This window comes from Staurois parvus, unplaced genomic scaffold (assembly GCF_062004578.1).
Source record: "Staurois parvus isolate SC_StPar_1 unplaced genomic scaffold, SC_StPar_1.0 ptg000009l, whole genome shotgun sequence".
NCBI lineage: Eukaryota > Metazoa > Chordata > Amphibia > Anura > Ranidae > Staurois > Staurois parvus.
Window position 1 is genome coordinate 695,851 of NW_028317805.1, and position 20,056 is coordinate 715,906.

General features: G+C 42.9%; 1 protein-coding gene across 1 annotated transcript in view; it reads left to right on the forward strand.

The window, feature by feature from the left end:
- Window positions 1-8,310: 8,310 nt before the first annotated feature.
- Window positions 8,311-20,056, forward strand: part of BUB3 (BUB3 mitotic checkpoint protein) — a 33,403-nt gene continuing 21,657 nt past the window's right edge. Inside the window, exon 1 of the mRNA XM_089668957.1 lies at window positions 8,311-8,445. The gene's annotated coding sequence lies outside the window, so the exon portion shown is untranslated. The remainder of the gene's footprint in view (window positions 8,446-20,056) is intronic.

Sequence of the window (20,056 nt, forward strand, 5' to 3'; positions counted from 1 at the left end):
CACCATCCTCCAGGATCGATCCAGATCTAGCCAAGATGGCTGCTTTCTGCACTGAATACACTCTATAGATGAGCATTGCAAAGTGGTCTCCTTAAAGATGGCTGTTGTATTTCTGCATTAATGAATGATCAGTTTAACCCTGACCACACTGCAGAAGGATAATACAGCAGCAACAAAGCAAGAAGCTCCACAGCAGTTATCAGCTACAGTTCAGGTTACATATTACCCCCACCAAGGAATCTTTGGTCCTCCAAAAAGGTGAAAGGCAACAATGAATTAAGTGTGAATTATTAAACAAGTTACCTAGAAACTAAGCTGATTTTATGACATTCTCTAACAAACATATCAGGTAATGGAGACCGACCACCAAGGTGCGTCAGGGGAGAAGCAAGGGGTCCTCACCTGTGGTGCTGTTATAGGTAGCAGTGAAGCGTCAGAAGACTGATGCACAGTCAGGATCATGTCTTCTGAACTGTTGCCCTGTGAGTAATACATGTACATAGAGTACATACATGTACAGTGGGGATCGAAAGTTTGGGCACCCCAGCTAAAAATTTGTATTAATGTGCATAAAGAAGCCAAGGAAAGATGGAAAAATCTCCAAAAGGCATCAAATTACAGATTAGACATTCTTATAATATGTCAACAAAAGTTAGATTTTATTTCCATCATTTACACTTTCAAAATAACAGAAAACAAAAAAATGGCGTCTGCAAAAGTTTGGGCACCCTGCAGAATTTATAGCATGCACTGCCCCCTTTGCCAAGCTGAGACCTGCCAGTGTCATGGATTGTTCTCAATCATCGTCTGGGAAGACCAGGTGATGTCAAGCTCAAAGGTTTTAAATGCCCGGACTCATCTGACCTTGCCCCAACAATCAGCACCATGGGTTCTTCTAAGCAGTTGTCTAGAAAACTGAAACTGAAAGTAGTTGACGCTCACAAAGCTGGAGAAGGCTATAAGAAGATAGCAAAGCGTTTTCAGATGTCAATATCCTCTGTTCGGAATGTAATTAAGAAATGGCAGTCATCAGGAACAGTGGAAGTTAAAGCAAGATCTGGAAGACCAAGAAAAATATCAGACAGAACAGCTCGCAGGATTGTGAGAAAAACAATTCAAAACCCACGTTTGACTGCACAATCCTTCCAGAAAGATCTGGCAGACTCTGGAGTTGTGGTACACTATTCCACTGTAAAGAGATACTTGTACAAATATGGTCTTCATGGAAGAGTCATCAGAAGAAAACCTCTTCTACGTCCTCACCACAAAAATCATCGTTTGAACTTTGCAAATGAACATATAGACAAGCCTGATGCATTTTGGAAACAAGTTCTGTGGACCGATGAGGTTAAAATTGAAGTTTTTGGCCGGAATGAGCAAAGGTACGTTTGGAGAAGAAGGGGCACAGAATTGAATGAAAAGAACCTCTGTCCAACTGTGAAGCATGGGGTTGGATCAATCATGCTTTGGGGTTGTGTTGCAGCCAGTGGCACAGGGAACATCTCACGAGTAGAAGGAAAAATGGATTCAATAAAATTTCAGCAAATTTTGGATGGTAACTTGATGCCATCTGTGAAAAAGCTGCAATTAAAGAGAGGATGGCTTCTACAAATGGATAATGATCCTAAACACACCTCGAAATCCACGGGGGATTACATCAAGAGGCGTAAACTGAAGGTTTTGCCATGGACTTCACAATCTCCTGACCTCAACATAATTGAAAATCTATGGATAGACCTTAAAAGAGCAGTGCGTGACAGACAGCCCAGAAATCTCAAAGAACTGGAAGACTTTTGTAAGGAAGAATGGGCAAAGATGCCTCAAACAAGAATTGAAAGACTCTTGGCTGGCTACAAAAAGCGTTTACAAGCTGTGATACTTGCCAAAGGGGGCAGTACAAGATATTAACTCTGCAGGGTGCCCAAACTTTTGCAGACGCCATTTATTTGTTTTCTGTTATTTTGAAAGTGTAAATGATGGAAATAAAATCTAACTTTTGTTGACATATTATAAGAATGTCTAATCTGTAATTTGATGCCTTTTGGAGATTTTTCCATCTTTCCTTGGCTTCTTTATGCACATTAATACACATTTTTAGCTGGGGTGCCCAAACTTTCGATCCCCACTGTAAGTCTTTGTGGGGGTCATACCATTTTCATGACCCACTGTTCCCTGGTTTTAGAGGGCTCTGGGGTAGAAACTTTCAGCAGCAACAAAGCAAGTCGTTCTGCAGCAGTTATCAGCTACAGTCCAGGTTACATAGTACTCACATTTTTCCGGCCCACCTTTTTAATTAAAGATGCCTTTTCATCGATTTACTGAATAACATCATAATAACACAACAGCTTCTTACTGCACCCTTTTCCATTCACAGTGTAGAACATATCAGTGCCACCAACTCAAAGTTCTAAAGTCCAGCCATCTTCCCAAATGGTCTTTCATAAGTCCCCAAGCAGTGGATTCTCACATGGAGCCCTCCAGGCTACAAACCTACATGTTGTAAATCATGAGAAGTCAGTTGCCATCCACCTTCTACCCAGAGCCCCACCCACACCAGATTATAAAGGCCACAGTACTCCACCCACTAACATCACCAGGGGAGTGGTCTCTCTAAAAAGGGGTACTAACACCTACTTACACTGCCTTCATCCTCTTCCACTAGTGCAGCAAGGGGAGGAGATTGCCAGAGAAACTTTACAGTGCAGAAGAGATACAAAAGCACATATAACATTACATATAAGCTGTTCCTTTCAGGATGCTCTGAATAAGGTTTTCATCCTCTTCCACTAGTGCAACAGAGAGAGATCACCAGATCAATGCAAAGCACATATTTAGTGAAATTCTTCCAGAAATACATTCACAAATCAGAAAAGGAATAGCATCTTGATAAACAGCATGCTATTAATGACCCCTCCACTTAAAGGCCATCTGCGAGTATAGAAATCTGAAACCCACCATTGCGGAATCGTGGACACTGACCATTCCTGAGAAAGCTAGTTTCCTGGTTGTAATGCTTATGAATTGGCTTTAATGCTTTCTTATTTACCAATCCAAACCAAAGAATTATTTTAACTAAACACTTTTCCAGCAATCATTAACAACATGCATATTTCATTTCAAAGTATTGATGCCAGACATAGCCAGACAACAAGCATTCTAGGAAGCCAGCAATGGCAACTCTTGTGCTTCTTTCATTATTGGACCACTTCAAAAAGTGCAGACTCTAGTGCTCACCCTGATACCAGTTTGACCCCCTGGTAAGTGGCTAACCTAAAGCAATCATAAAAGATGGCAGTTCAGTCTTCACTAGAAGTATGCTTGTTCAGGGTCAGTAATCTCTAAATAGCAAAGCCAGGGACTTGTTTGTTTTAAAAACAGGTCATGTGTGTTACTCTGGCCATACACAGAGCCATTTTTGGCCAGTTCCTGATGAACGGGACACAAATTTGCTAAGTGGGTGGTCCTGTCAGCCGCCTCCTGCAAGACATCCCTCAATTTAAAAATTGAAGGAGACAGAAAATTGTCAGTCAAATATCTGCTGCATCCAGGTCAGCTGTCAAAATACAATAGCTGTAGCAGCAGTTTCTTCCGTCTGTGTTGTGTAGTGTAGATGGAGGAATCTTAGCCTGCTTCAGTCCCCAATATTGCATCACAATCCAAGGTTTGTTTATTAATGCGGAACTAAACCCAATGATTTAACAGTTCCAAAAAACAGTTACATTCCTGACATGCGGGGGGGATGCAGCTGTCACATTTGCTTGTGTTCTCAAAAAATGTCAGACCATCAAGTAGATGGTGTCATAACTGATCACATGTGCAGCACCATGACAGTTGCAGATCAAACAGAGGCTAAGATGGCAGCTTCCTTGGCTGAAAAGGATAGGAGGGTTTAGTTCCACTTTATATAATTCCTCCCACCCTGTGAAAAAAAGTAAAAAGTATACCTACTTAACACCTGGCGTCCACACAGAACAGGGTGAAGTTAGTACCTTCTGGCAGTACAGATCTCTTCTTGTTAGATCTGGGATCTCTCAGGGTTGTAAGGATTTTGTTGGAAGGTCTGTGATGGCATCTTTGCCTAGGTGCAATGTGTGTTTTGTAAAGGCAAATTTGTCTTTATTACATTTTTGCATTAAATTTTACAGAACAAAGCAAAAGGAGTAGTGATAAAATGTACGTGTAAGTAAATGTACAGAAATCACAAATGTGGAGATGATCCACGGGAGAAAGTATAAATAGTGCCATACAACAAAAAGATGAAAGGATCAACAGCATTTGTTACGGAGATATAAAAAAAACATAGTTTAAAGGAGAGTATCCCTGGGTGAGATTTTGGGAAAAAAAAGAAATACCTCTGTATAACTCAGTATATAAACCCAACTAGGAAAAAGATAAAGGAGTATAGAAAGAATAGAGAGAAACCACTTTTAGAGACAGTAAAGGACAAGAAGGGAGACAGTCGGGAGGTGGGGACAGCAAGAAGCAGAGTCAAAGTGGTACCCAAGAGGGACCCCATTGGTGCGACACAGCAGCCTGCAACCAAGTGTGGGCGGTAAGGTCAAACTGGTGGTCGTTGCAAAATGAACCAGGAAGATGAGGCTCAACTCTATTAGGACACAACAGGGGAGCACAATTCTCTGAGGAATGTGTGTTTTTTAAATGTTTTCTCAGTTTCTTTTATTGTTACCATGGGAGTGCGGTGTCACAATTTAGGGTAGAATCACACTTTGGCATGGTGTACTATGGTGCTCATTAAATCCATATTCAGATCTCTTTCCAGTAGACATTTGACAGGTGGTAAGGAGGCGTTATATCACCTAAGCGAGAATACAAATACGCAGATGTGCCGTAGGGCTTGGGCACTGAGAGAGCTCTGCGGCACATCTGTGTATGCACTGGGTAGTCCAGCCATCTGCGCATATTCAGGGTTTCACAGGCATGCACAAAGACTGTTGCTGGGGGAGTTTGAAACCTTTCCTGTCTTTGCACTTACGTGGAAAATCCCCTTCCTGTGCACAGATGATTTGACAGGCTCTGTCAGAACCTAAAGGCCTGGCAGATTCTGTGGGTACATCTGTGTATGTGCCATTCAAATGGACCCTATCAAGAGGTTGTCAGGAAAGGCTCAGAAACCGAAGGAATCGGTCACAGAATGGGTGCACATGTGGGTGCACACACACAGGTGCGCATTTGCCTCAGATGGGCTATTTAAACTGTACTGGTTCCTGTTTTCACTGCGACTTGGTCTATATCGTTTATGTTAACCTGCTACCTGTGTTCTGATCTTCTGTTGCTGACCTGGTCTGCTTTGACCACACTTGTATTATGCCTGCACCGACCTTTGGCTTGCATCTGGACCATGACTCTGTCTGCTCCCACTGCCTACCGTTGCCAACTCCGGCCTGGACTTTGACCAATCTTCTGCCTGTCGTCTTGTACCTGACCTGGCTTGCCTGACCCTACTATTATCTGTACTCTGGCATCTTCCAGCCTGCTGTAATACGGCTGTGCACAGCCATCCAGAGCAGTGTGCCTGAGCTGACAGTGAGGAGGACTGTTAGTAAACAAAGCAATCCTCCTCGCCATCAGTGATCGTCAGAAATCAACGGGCGCCGGCGAGTAATTACCGACTATGATTGACAGCCGTGGCTGGGAATGGTGGCGCGGGTAGGGTGCGCGTGCGGCTCGTGCGTGCCCCATACCCAGAAATGCAAAATCATGTATATATACGTGATTTTGCACACCCGTGCCAGTATTTCTGCTGTAGGGCGGTGGGGATGTGGTAAAAAAGGAGATTAATAACCACTTGCCGTCCTGAGGATTTACAGTGCATCCAGAAAGTATTCACAACGCTTAACTTTTGCCACATTTTGTTATGTTACTTATTCCAAAATGGATTCAATTCATTTTTTTCCTCAGCATTCTACAAACAATACCCCATAACGACAAAGTGAAAGAAGTTCGTTTTGAAATCTTTGCAATTTATTAAAAATAAAAAATGAAAATAACTCCATGTACATAAGTATTCCCAGCCCTTGCTCAATACTTTGTTGAAGCACCGTTAGCACCAATTACAGCCTCAAGTCGTTTTGAGTATGATGCTACAAGCTTGGCACACCTATTTGTGGGCAATTTCTCCCATTCTTCTTTGCAGCACCTCTCTAGGTTGGATGGGGAGCGTTGGTGCACTGACCTCTCCACTGCACTGTACCCCCATTCCTGTCCAAGCCATTTTTTGCGTTATGGCGCTGTGTTACTTTGACTGACAATTGTGCGGTCATGCAACGCTGCACCAATATGAAATTTACGTCCTTTTTTTCCCCACAAATTGAGCTTTCTTTTGGTGGTATTTGATTGCCTGTGCGGTTTTTTATTTTTTGCACTATAAAAAAAAAAAAAAAAGACAATTTTGAGAAAAAAAACTATATTTTTGACTTTGTGCTATTAAACATTTTTAGTAAAAGAAATTTTAAAACTCAAATTTCGTCATAAATTCAGGCCAAATGTATTCTGCTCCATGTCTTTCCTAAAGAAAATCCCAATACATGTAAATTAAATGGTTTACAAGAAAGTTTTAGAGTTTACAAATGGCGGTATATATACTCAATTTTTTTTTTCTTACTAGTAATGGCGGCGATCAGCGACTTATAGCAGGACTGTGGCAGGCATTCTGACACTGGGGGGAAGTGACTTGATGTCACTGACATCCCCAGTGACACCAATACAGTGCTCAGTGCTAAAAAGAAAGCACTGACAAATGGCACTGGGCAGGAAGGGGTTAACATGAGGGGCGATCAAAGGGTTAACTGTGTCCTGGGAGTGTTTTACTATGGGGCCGTGTCTGTGTGCTTCACTGTAAGCACACTGCTTTGGATGGCAGTGCCTAAGCTGATAGAGAGAACTGTTAGTAAACAAAACAGTTCTCCTCCCCGTTGGAGATTGTCGGAAATCACCGGGCGCCGGCAAGTAATCACCGTCCCAGACCCAGTGACTGACACACGTGGCCACGAATGGCGATGAGGGTAGGGCTCACGTATGCCCCCTACCCGGAAATGCAAAATCACGTATATCACGCCCTGTAGCAGTATATTTGCTATAGGGCGGACATGAAGCGGTTAACAATGACTTCAGTGAACTTTTTATTGTGCATTGAAAAGTAGAAAACGACCAACAGATTATTAGGCTGCATTCAACCTTGAGCGATTTGTAGCTTGAAGCTCAAAAATGCTTCAGGAGAAAAAATCAATTACTCTCAATGGAGATTGTTCACATCTCCACTCCAAGTCACCTGAAGCCAAACGTCTAAAGCTCAAACAAGGTCTGGAACTTTTTTTGTCACTCACATTGGGCAGATTTTTGTGTTTTTTAGTGTTTTAATCCAATGAAAATGAATGGAAACATGCATTTTTGCACATTTTTGTGCAAGTTTGTGCGCAATTTTCAGTTCAAATGAAATTTAAAAAAAAATAGCAATAATTTATGCATTAATGAATGTAAAATAAATAGAATACACAAAAACATTAAAATCATCATAAAGAAATAAAATAAATTAATAACATGTAATGATAAATAAATTGTAATTAACCCCAACACTTAACCCCCTAACCCTAAAAAAAAAAAATATATATATATATATATATATATATATATATTGTTTTATTTACTTTGTGTTAGGTGTAGGGGTTTTATTATTATTATCATTACTATTATCATTAATATATGTTTTTTAAGGGTTAGGGGTTCATTATTATTACATATTATTCATTTATTGTATTTATTTATGATTATTTTTATTTATTTTACATTTATTTAATAATTTATTATTATTATCATTATTACTATTATAGTAATATTATTAACACCCTAACCCTAATAAAAATATAATAAATGAATACTAATAAAAAAAAGAAATATAAGCTGATGGAAAAGCTAGAAAAGCTGAAAAGCATAGCAACAGATGATATTTTTCAAAAGCTCAAAAACACCAGAAAAACGCTGTATGAAACATGCATAAACATGCAAAATTTGTGCGCAAATAACACTGAAAGATACTACACTCAAATGTGAGCCCAGATCCAGCCTTAGTTTCTAGCAACTAAGTCTGTAGAAATGTTTCCACAACTACAGCCTGTCTGGGGATACCAGGATAAATCAGTGAATGAAATGTTCATTGTACTCTTCTCTCCAATGAAACTCACAGTCCGCCATCCACAACATGGCCGCCTCTTATCAATTCCCTCAGCGCTATGCCAACCAACCAGTGGCGTAGCCATACTTCCGGCCTATAAGACTCGCCTTTTCCTGCCAGAAGCCGCTCGGCTACCAATAGGGGAGAGGGTAACTTTTCAAACCGTTCTGTCCGGAAGCCGCTTGTTGGAAGGTTTCCGGCTGAAGTGAATGGTGGCGGTTTGAAGTAAGGGGAAAGGCATAGATATCAGCGGCACGGTGAGTGAGGTGCGGGATGGAGGAGGACGGGGGTGGGAGTATGAACGCCGTAGAAGCCCAGGCTGTGCGCTCCCCGGTGACCTGGCTTGGTACCATGGCTGCCTATGGGCACACTGTACGCTCCTTTCACATGGCTATGGCAGCGTGTAATAAGTATTGGAGCCGAGAGTCACATGGCTGGAAATAAAGCGGTGTATCCTCCTGGTGTGATCTGTGGACGGGCCCTGTGTGGGATCTATGATGAGGACAGCAGGCCAGAAATAATGAGACCTCCTCATCATTGTCCATACAGGTCATAACATTCCGATCTCCATCACTGTATGCTTCAAACCTGGCCAGACTGTGGCCCCCGGGCCATTCGGCCCTTTGGCTGTCCCTGTTTGGCACTCGAAGCTTCCACTGTCAGCATGTCTCTCCGAGTCTGTCCTTGTGGAGGGATGGAAGGACAGAGCCTGAGGAGCTGATCAGTACAGTGGGGAGGCTCGGATCTGCTGGGAGAGCGTTGCCCAGGAGATGTCCCAACTTCCCACCTCTCTGTTACCTGGCCAAGGCCTTCCCGTGTTAGTGCTTGCATGCTGCAAACCGCAGGAACCGCCCGCCTGTACGCCATCCATATTCCATCGTACACCTGCCTGGATAAGGCTCTAGGCCAGGGGTCTCCACACTTTCTAAACAATTGTCACTTTAGTGTCCTTTAGACTTTAGGGGGGCCGGACTGTGGCCGGTGGGAGTAGAAAATGCCCTGTTTCAATATGTCCTATCATTGGCGTCAGCGGGAGGAATAGTGCGCCATCATTGGCGTCAGCGGGAGGAATAGTGCGCCATCATTGGCGTCAGCGGGAGGAATAGTGCGCCATCATTGGCGTCAGCGGGAGGAATAGTGCGCCATCATTGGCGTCAGCGGGAGGAATAGTGCGCCATCATTGGCGTCAGCGGGAGGAATAGTGCGCCATCATTGGCGTCAGCGGGAGGAATAGTGCGCCATCATTGATGTGGGAGGAATAGTGCGCCATCATTGGCGTCAGCGGGAGGAATAGTGCCCCATCATTGGCGTCGGAGGACGAACTAGTGCCCCATCATTGGCGTCGGAGGACGAACTAGTGCCCCATCATTGGCGTCGGAGGACGAACTAGTGCCCCATCATTGGCGTCGGAGGACGAACTAGTGCCCCATCATTGGCGTCGGAGGACGAACTAGTGCCCCATCATTGGCGTCGGAGGACGAACTAGTGCCCCATCATTGGCGTCGGAGGACGAACTAGTGCCCCATCATTGGCGTCGGAGGACGAACTAGTGCCCCATCATTGGCGTCGGAGGACGAACTAGTGCCCCATCATTGGCGTCGGAGGACGAACTAGTGCCCCATCATTGGCGTCGGAGGACGAACTAGTGCCCCATCATTGGCGTCGGAGGACGAACTAGTGCCCCATCATTGGCGTCGGAGGACGAACTAGTGCCCCATCATTGGCGTCGGAGGACGAACTAGTGCCCCATCATTGGCGTCGGAGGACGAACTAGTGCCCCATCATTGGCGTCGGAGGACGAACTAGTGCCCCATCATTGGCGTCGGAGGACGAACTAGTGCCCCATCATTGGCGTCGGAGGACGAACTAGTGCCCCATCATTGGCGTCGGAGGACGAACTAGTGCCCCATCATTGGCGTCGGAGGACGAACTAGTGCCCCATCATTGGTGTCGGAGGACGAACTAGTGCCCCATCATTGGTGTCGGAGGACGAACTAGTGCCCCATCATTGGTGTCGGAGGACGAACTAGTGCCCCATCATTGGTGTCGGAGGACGAACTAGTGCCCCATCATTGGTGTTAATGGGAGGAATAGTGGCCCATCTTTGGTGTTAATGGGAGGAATAGTGGCCCATCTTTGGTGTTAATGGGAGGAATAGTGGCCCATCTTTGGTGTCAGGGGAAGGAATAGTGCCCCAAGGGCCAAATAAAGTCAAGCAAAGGGCTACGTCTGGCCCCTGGGCCAAATTTTGGATACCATTGGCCTAGGCGATCACAGCGGATGTAAGAGTTGGTACCTGTCAAAATCAGGTACCTGCACCTCAAAGGTGCCAATCTTTAATGGGGAGCTGGGGGATGAGGCCTTAAAGCAAAACCTATAAATCACACTTTAAAATTGTGCACACCCATATAATGGCAACAGACTAGGTACATTTGATTTATCCATAGGTGATGCTTTAAAAGCCTTTACAGGTTACCACTTTAGATTTACACAGGAGGTCTGGTGCTAGAATTATTGCTCTCAATCTGATCTTTTCAGTGACACTTCATATGTGTGGTACTAACGCTGTTTACATGGCGACATGTGCGTTCATTTTGCGTGAGTAGGGGGAAGGGGACACTTTAAATAGTTTTTTATTTTTACACTGTCTTCACGTTTTTTATCACTTTTATTCTTATCCCAAGGAATGTAAACGTCCTTTGTGATAATCCACAGCGAGAGGTACTCTTTACTGAGCGATCTGTGGTTAAAGATATGTTCACCTTAAAAGAAAAAATAATAGATGCACATTATTTTCAGGTAAAACATGTTCATTTATATAATTTTTTCTAAAGAGCCTGTAAAGCATTGCACTTGTGATCAGCAGATTGTTAGTGCAATATCAGGCTCCTGCAGACTGTCAGCTGTCTGCCCATACCTCCTAAGTAACTGCCTGCTCATATCAGAAGTCCAGGAAGATCAATGAACTTTGAGCGTTCTCACCAGCGCCCTCATAGTTAATTGAGAACTATAAGCTGTCTGCCGCAATGGCCGACAGTAGTTGTAGTTCATTAATTCATTCACAGAACACTATGAATGAATGAGGCTGTGTGGGCGGAGCCCCGCTCGGCCACACTGTTTTTGAGTTATGAGAGCGGGTGCTGGGAGAGGATCTCGTACTCGCTGTCTCAATGAGGGATCAGGTTGGGGTGGCAGCAAGTGACACATATGTGATGTTACACCCTATATATTGGTGTAACGTGTTACTAAAGGTGAATTTACCCTTTAATTGCCCACCCCTGGTATTATTCATGTGGATCTGGCTTGCCACACCCATGTATTGATAACTGTGTACTATTATTCCATATTAAAAGGGTTAGTTCACCTGTTCAGAAAAAACGAAAAAGTGAACTAACTACATCTTCCCCACTCCCTGGTTCTCGCTATACTTACCGCTGTGGATGCTGAGCTGTCATTGCCCATGCAGCCAGTCCAGTGGTCTACGGATCTGAAATCCCTGCTCTTCTATGCATACCGTTTACAGGACGATTCTGATTGGTCAGCTCTGTCACAGAAACTTTGCATAGAGAAGGAGAAGAGTAGGGATTTCATATCCCAGGTTAAAGAAGCTTGGGGTGTAAAAAAAACCCCTCACATACACACCTCTATGCTGCAGTGTTGGTTAGATTAGGTTTTTTTTTCTGTAAGGCTGCATTCACATCTGCACAAAACAGGGACTGAAATGTCATGCTTACACTTCCATTAATTGTTAATAGCACCCCAAATGTGACTAACAAACAAGAAGAGCCCTGCACCAAGAAAAAGGTGCAGGAACTAGGTATGGCGGGCAAGGGCAGCCCATTCAAGTGACTAGGCTGCTGTATGCTGTTGCATGAAAAACATTCAAAAAAATGTTTGCAAAATGTGAAGTGTGAATGGGGCCTAAAGATGAATGAACACTTTAAAGACATAGTCCATCTAGTTAATAAATGCACCAGCACAGATGAAATATAAAAGTGCATTTATGAAATGTTTGCATTAATGCCTACAGAGCAATACAATGGTGATCTATGTGTTCGGGGTGCAGTGCCCAGGCTCCTGCATTGCTTACTCCCAGCCCTGTATGGATCTTTTGTTATGGGGTGGGAGTAGTTATGATCCCAGCTGTGATGGACTAGGACCTGAACTAACACGTGTGATCCCGCCAGGAAGCTGTTATCTGTACGGTCCAAACATCTGTGGCCGGGGCATTCCCCACCCTGTAGCTGCATGCCTACAAAGGCAGAGAAATGCCTTAGCTGCAGATGATTGACTTGTATAGGTGACAGTTTCAGGTCCTATTCCAAACATGCCCAAGTTTATTACTGGCTGTGAGCAGGGATGATCTCAGGTGTGTTCACACGCAAATGCGAACCCATCTGAGCTATTCTATCTAGGAGCAATCACTACATTCATAAGCGGCCTAGGCATTCCCTGCCCCACTGTTGCATGTATACAAAGGGCGTGTATATATGCAGTTTCGGGGTGGAAACCGGTTCTGCTGCTTATGATTGGCTGTCTGCAGTGACAGCTTCCTGACTGCATAGCTCATTTGCACTTGCATTTGCAGTGCCATTCATTGTTGATGGCACCCCCAAACATGGCATGCAGATGCACTTTTTTCATGTGCAAAGCTTGATGCCTACTATGGAACCTGAGCTACTTTAGCATTCATAGGGAATCCATAAACTAGTATGTGTGCTGGTCTTCATATCCCAACAGTAGCTGGCATAATTAGTTCACAAGTGTTTTGCAGTCCAAACTCAGTTCCCAGCCAGGCGTATGCACAGTAGGTCCCGCACACTCAGCTGTGTGGCAGCAGCTTCACCGGCGGTGGATGGAAGGCCGAGGCTGGTCTCTAGCAGCCTACTGTTACTATCACATATGGGCATCTCCCCCATGCACTGCAAGTATGACCACTTAGATAAGGGGCAGAGAGCTTACAGATGTGCCTGTATCTCTTCACCGAATGTTGTTTTTATTCAATTAATAAACGTTTTTACACAAGGGCGACCGCGCTCTTTTTGTTTTGTCTTTGGCATGCATAGTGCAGCCCATTGAAATGAATGAGTTGCCCCATTACATCTATCATGAAAATGTGCAAAAATGCACATTCACAGAACGCTTGGTGTGAACGTAGCCTTAGGACTTGTTCACATCATTTCAGTGTGGTAATACATGTTTGTGTGATGCACTGTCAGTCAGTCTTAGTAGCACCCTGGCGTACCTTATGAATCTTGATATCTAGTGATGGGTGCAACATTATGCTGCCTCAACAACTGAGGGAGCAATTCCATAGGACAGACAGGCAGCCTCTTTGTGATTCTGCTACTGGTAACTTCAACAAATAACCAACAGCAGGATTGCTAGCTGCAGCGTTGCCCTCCTGACATCAGCCTCAGTGGTGCTGAGCTCCTCCATCTGCTTTCAGCCACTTCTGACCCACATATGCTCTCTCCTATGTCCGCTGCACATCAGTGCTCTGTACCAGCTTACTGACAGTTACAATGGTGGGCCAGTGATGTGTACATTGAGGCTGAACTCCAGTCAGATATTATCACCATTTAATCAAGCTGTATTTTTGTTGACCTGTATAGCTACCTTCATAATTTTCTTTAGTTTTGAATTGAGTATGGAAGTTTAAAACCCCCTGTCGGTTTATTTTTACTTTCTGCGTCCAGGAAGGGAGAGGAAATCCCTACAAAGTAAGAGGTAGTCTCCTTTAAAACCTGGTCACACCGATTCCGACCTTGAAAACGTGCGACTTACAGTGAAGTTGCTTGATTTTTTGTTGGATGACATGACAATTTGAGGTGCGATTTGCAAGACTTCCGCCACAGATATATTGACAAATCGCACAAAAAGTAGTGCATGTACTACTTTAGAAATTGGTGCAGCCCCCACCAAGTCGGAACCACACTGATATGACCGCTGTAATTGCAGACAATAGGGTGTGACTTGCCATGCGATATGCAAGTCATATGGCATGCAAATCACATTCCAAGTCGCACCCAGTGTGACCAGGGTCCCCATCTGAAAATGTATTCTTTTTTCTTGTGGTGTAAACTACCTCACTTTCTAACTTAGTCGCATGCGGTAACAAAACAAAAAAGAGAGAATAGGCAGGAATCTTAACGCAGAAAAAAGCAAGTTAATTACCTGCCTGTCTGCCCCTGTACAGTGAGCCGCGCATGCGCAGTTCACTGTACAAATCCGGCAATTCCGAATCTGAATGAATTCTCACGCATGCGCAAGAGTGATGTCTTTCCCGCTTAGCCAGTGACAGCGATCGAGATCTGTAACTGACCGCCGGAAGATGTCAGCGGCCGGGTGGGGAGCAGCAGGACGCTGAATCGCTGCAGTCAGATGAGTATACTTCCGCTTTAAGCTCTTGAGCGCTGTGTGCAATTTTACTGTAAGAAGGAACTGTAAATTGCAGCGTAAGGCCTATCCACACTTGTGTGCTTAAAAATGCGGTATGTATTTATCAAAGATACAGTGCATTTTTAATACGTTGTGTTAAAATTTAATGCCACACATATACATTTTAGAAGTGTTTTGCATGCATTTTCATTCCTGGTCACCTGAGAAAAAATTGACACCTGCCTCAAAAAAAAAATGCTCTTAAACACCGTTCGGTAGATAGTTTTTGGATAAAGTAGGCCAGGATTAGAAATCCTGTCAGCCTTCGTTATTGGGAGCTAAATTCAGCGAGAATGCACTCCAGCCCCTTGTAATGCAGGCCATAGACGGGGAGACAAACGGCCGATTTTTCTTTAAAAAAACGAAAAATCGGTCGTTCAAGCGGCCGACGTTACCACCAATGGTAAAAAAAAATCGGCCGATTTTCATCCCGTCTACAGCCGGCAAAAAGTGTCCCTGCAGAGAGCTCCGCTATTTCTTTGACAGTTCTTTGACATTTACAGAGGTTGCAACAATGTATCTATTTGTATCCATTTAGGATACAGATGTTTTTATTCGGAAACAAATAGATACATTGTTGCAACCTCTGTAAATGTCAAAGAACTGTCAAAGAAATAGCGGAGCTCTCTGCAGGGACACTTTTTGCCGGACTGGAATTCCTCCTTATTTTTCATCCTCTTCTTCTTCATCCTCTTCTTCTTCATCCTCTTCTTCTTCATCCTCTTCTTCTTCATCATCTTCTTCTTCATCATCCTCTTCTTCATCATCCTCTTCTTCTTCATCCTCTTCTTCTTCATCCTCTTCTTCTTCATCCTCTTCTTCCTCTTCTTCTTCTTCCTCTTCTTCCTCTTCTTCTTCATCCTCTTCTTCTTCATCCTCTTCTTCATCCTCTTCTTCTTCGTCCTCTTCTTCTTCATCCTCTTCTTCTTTTTCTTCTTTTTGTCTTCCTCTTGCAGGTCACTGCTCATGCGCAGATTTTTTTTATCGGTAAAAAATCGGCCGATTTGCCCATCATTGCCGCGAAAATCGGCCGATCGGCAAATTCGGCCGATTTTTTTCCAACTTTACCGATAAAAAAAATCTGCCAAAATACCGAAAAACGGCCGAACAAATAGCCCACTAACGATCCGAAAATCGGCCGATTTTATTTTCGGCCGAAAAATCAGGCGATTTTCGACCCATCTATGGCCCCCATAAGGATGCATTATTGCAGGATTTTGTGTGCCACTATCACGGGAAGTGGCGATGAGGCGTGGTGCCATCATCCATAACTCCTGGAAGTTATAGGCTAAAGTATTTTTTTGTGTACAGGGGATCTGTTTGTTTACAGATGTCTTTTTAAAGCCATTTGTATTCTTGGGGGCTCAGGGCTTGCAAAAAAATGCAGACCTTCAATTTAGTATGGAAAGTCCACTTTTACATTTTTTTATTTTTTAAAAGGATCCACAGAAATATGATGATTGCATACAAAATGAAGTAAATCCTTTAGGGGTGTAGTATTTTGTCAGTAACTGGTGCTGTTCATCTCCATAGGAGCTTTTGTTCCACCAACAATCTATAAATAGTGGAATTTGGTGTCCAGCCTGCTGCCCGCTGACAAGATGCACCTGTGTATTTATGGGGACTGCCCGAACCCTTTGATATAATGAGGCTGGGCTGCTGTACAGCACAATTACCAGCAGATCTCTGGAACAGAGCAGGGTTAATTGAGATGGTCCTGTTTATGCAGGCTGTTTTGTAGAAGAGAATCTGTGAAATTAAATTTGCTTGAAGCCACTGGCATATTTTTATTTAAACGTCTGTAGTATATAATTACTTTATTGATCTGAGAGGAAATGAGCTGCGTTAGTGGGCCTTTTTTTATTTCATTAGTGGCTTCATAGAGGCCTGAGCTTATTAAAGACATATGTCTTGTTTAAACCAATCTTAGTTTCTCGTAATTTAGGAGGTTAAAATACTTAGTAATTAGTGACAGATCTTGTTACAGGGAAGACATTCCTGGCTCATTTATTAATATAGTTGCCACCAGAACAGGCCTCATTATGAAGATTCACTATGATAGCTAGCATCTTTCAGAAAATCCACCGATCCCGGAGCAGATTATCTGCTTTTCTTAGGCCTCATTCACACTGGCACTCCTGTGTTTTGCTTTTTTAAATCCTGGAGAAGTGATTTTCACTTTTTCTGCATTTAGATGTTTCTGCTGCAGCCCCCGGTCACATCAAAGCCGATTTTGAAATCATGCGTCTTACAGTGAAGTCGCACGATTTTAAAATTTGGTGACCTATCGATTTCAGTTCTGATTTGCAAGACATCTAACACAGATGCCTATACAAATCGCAACAAAAGTACTGTAGAAATAGGTGCTGCGCTAACCAATCGGAACTGTACCGATATGACCACTTTAATAGTGGACAATAGGGTGCAACTTGGCATACGTTTTGCAAGTTGCAGGGCATGAAAATCGCATACCAAGTCGCACCTGATGTGACTGGGGTGTAAGGGCTGGTCAACACCTCATGCAGTCTATTTTTTTCCCCCCTCCATCAAAAATGCATCAATAGTAGGCTATATGGTTTCCAGTCAGGGTGGATAAAAATCAATGATTTTTAAAAAAAAAAATAAAAAAAATCAGTTTTTTTGATTTTAATCGGATTTTCTTTATTTAAATCGGATTTTTTAAAAATAAAATGCTTTTTGAGGAAAATATATTACCATCCAAAGGTTATTCCATCATGAAATAAAGATTAGTTTTTTAATTATGTAGAATAAGGCTGTATATGTTAAATTTTTTTGGTAAATAAATTCCATGAATCCATTCACAATGTCATGCTCTTCCAGAGGTTTTTGTAGGATTATTGGGCAGTTTTTCTGCCTACAAGATATTATCACAGATGATCGGTTTACTTTGCAGTTCTCAAAACTGAATTTGACTCAGCGGAGATCACAGCCTCTTCTTCACAGCAAAAATGTTATAACATGAACAGAGTTAAGAAAAAGACCTTCATCCTAACTTCTACAAACCTAAAATATATAATATATTCTAAAATATATATATTTTGTTTAGCCGAATTAGTTAACAAACATGGATGTTTGTTTAAGCAAATACCATATGCTGGAATGTGATTGTTTCAGTTGAATAAATCTATTTAAATTGTTATTAAGGTAATTATTTTTCTCCTTCCTAAGTACAACAGAAAAGTTGTCCAAATATGAATGATTAACCTATTAAACTGGGGATAAAACAACTAATATGAAAAGTTGCTATTCTAAAAATCTTCATCTACTTGCATATTAAAGTTATACCAGCAAGAATTAGTCTTTATGTAGAAAACTAGGATTTAAATCAAGCCTTACTGACTAGTGATTTAAATCGTGATTTAAATCAGTTTGATTTAAATCAAATCCACCGTTTCCAGTAGTTCACACCAGTGCGCTCAGATCCAGCGTGTTTCAGAAAAAAAGAACGTGCTGCATTTTTTTCTGCACTAAACTGTACTCTGATGCAGTAAAACGCATCCGGACTACATTTCTGTGGTGTGAACCGGCTCTTAAAGCAGGCTTAGCAGAGTTTATGTGCATTTAGACTATAATTGGATCTTGGATACACAGAATTCTATTTTTTCTATATGCAACTAAACTGACGTCGTCTAAACTCGGGTAAATAGTGTAAATGGCACCATTAAAAACCATGGCACCCATTTGTAAATGTCCTCTAAACACATATAAGTACAAGTCTGACAGCGATAGTGTGCAGGAGGACTACGGTTGGGGCGTGGTATAATTAGGCAGTCAAAGTGATTTGTAAACCTTTTACTGCACCTTGCACACTGAGCTGCACATGCGTAGTTCATCATGCTTTCCTGGTACACTCCAGCTGTGCCACAATGGCCCCTTTGATGGAATGAGGAGGTGAGTGTTTTTGTGAGTTTAGACCTTCTTTAAGCAGCAAAGGTTGTACGCAAGGCGTTGCAAACATTGTGGTTCTGCAAAAATAATCCCCATCTCTCCTCAAAAAATCCCCCCTCAAAAAAAAATTAGCTATCAAAACAGGTATTCAGCAGCTGAAGGTGTCACCTCCAGAATTCCTGCTAGTTGTGTCTGCACCGCTCTCTGAAAAGTGATCCATTGCAGATTGCTCTTCAGAGATCAACACAGGTATAAACAAGCCCTAAGGCTTGTTTTGGAGGGAGAGATTAACTATTTTCTGGCTTTAGATAGGACAATGTATTTAGCAATTCCAAACCAACAAATACAAAAACCTCTTTGTATGCCCACTTTTTCCCTTCAAAGTGATAAATATGAAACCCTATTTGTTCAATATTTCTTGGAAAGTCACAAAGTTTGCAATTTTTTAAAGGGCTGTTTGTTCTGCCAGCCGGATGTTGCAGTGACTGTCTTCTTTGTGAGCTAATAAAGAGGTACTTAGATTAGTTTGCAGGAAGGATCTTTTAGATTGGATATACAAATATTTACAAATACATACAAATTAACGATTTTCAAATAAATGTTTATCTAAGAATCTCTTACATTGAAACACTTTATTTGTGTGTCTCACTCTCCTGTGACCCGATCTGTACCCAAATACCATCGTTTCCCAGCAACTCTTGTGAAAACCAACTCTTCACATTTTTGGATGCAGTAGAGTAGGATTAGAACCCTAGACAGGCTTTTATTGGTGTCTGCCATCTTCTCTTTGTGCTGATGACTATTATTATTATTATACAGTATTTATAAAGCGCCAACAGTTCACTCAGCGCTGTACATTACAAAGGGGGACAGAACATGCGTACAGTAACAATACAATGCGATACACGAGAGGTTAGAGGGCCCTGCTCTTTCGCGTTTACAATCTAGGAGGGAGGGGATAGTGGTACAGGTGGAGATAGCTGTGGGGGATGGAGTGGTAGGAAGTGTGGAGGAAGTCGGCAAATTAGCAGGGGGTGGGGTAGGCTTCCCTGAAGAGGTGGGTTTTCAGGGTGCGCCTAAAGGAGAGGAGAGTAGGTGATAATCTGATGGGTTGGGGCAGGGAGTTCCAGAGGATGGGTGACACCTTGGAGAAATCCTGGAGGCGGGCATGGGAGGAGGAGACAAGGGAACTAGAGAGAAGGAGGTCTTGTGAGGAGTGGAGTGTGCGTGCTGGGCAGTACTTGAATATTAGGTCGGTGATGTAATTTGGGGCAGTATGGTGGACAACTTTGTACGTCAGTGTTAGGATTTTGAATTTGACCTGTTGCGCAATCGGAAGCCAGTGGAGGGATTGGCAGAGGGGTGTAGCGGAAACGGAGCGGTTGGTAAGGTGAATGAATCTGGCTGCCATATTCAGGATCGACTGAAGTGTGGATAGCCTGTGGCAAGGCAGGGCAGTGAGGAGAGAGTTGCAGTAGTCGAGTCGTGATATGATGAGGGAGTGGATGAGCTGTTTAG